A 425-nucleotide genomic window follows, 5' to 3' on the forward strand; every position below is an offset into this window, starting at 1 on the left:
TATATATATATATATATGTAAGGTACTTTTCAAAAGTTTGGATTCAGTAAGATTTAAATTTTTTTGATTTAAAGACAATGTTTATTCAGTAACAATGCATTAAATTGACCAAAAGTGACAGTAAAGAAATGTATAGTGTATGAAAATCATGATCAAATCATCAAAAATCATGAAAAAAGGTCAAATTTTCCATTGTTTTCAACATGGATGACAATAAGAAATATTTCTTGAGCAGTAAATCAGCATATTAGACTGATTTCTGAAGATCATGTGACACTGAAGACTGGAGTAATGATGCTGAAAATTCAGCTTTGATCACAGGAATAAATTACATTTTAAAACATATTCAAATTGAAAAAAAGCAGTTTTACTGTATTTTTGATCAAATAAATGCAGCCTTGATGAGCATGAGATTTTTTTTTTTT

Source organism: Sinocyclocheilus grahami, unplaced genomic scaffold, assembly GCF_001515645.1.
Source record: "Sinocyclocheilus grahami isolate Dianchi unplaced genomic scaffold, SAMN03320097.WGS_v1.1 scaffold898.1, whole genome shotgun sequence".
NCBI lineage: Eukaryota > Metazoa > Chordata > Actinopteri > Cypriniformes > Cyprinidae > Sinocyclocheilus > Sinocyclocheilus grahami.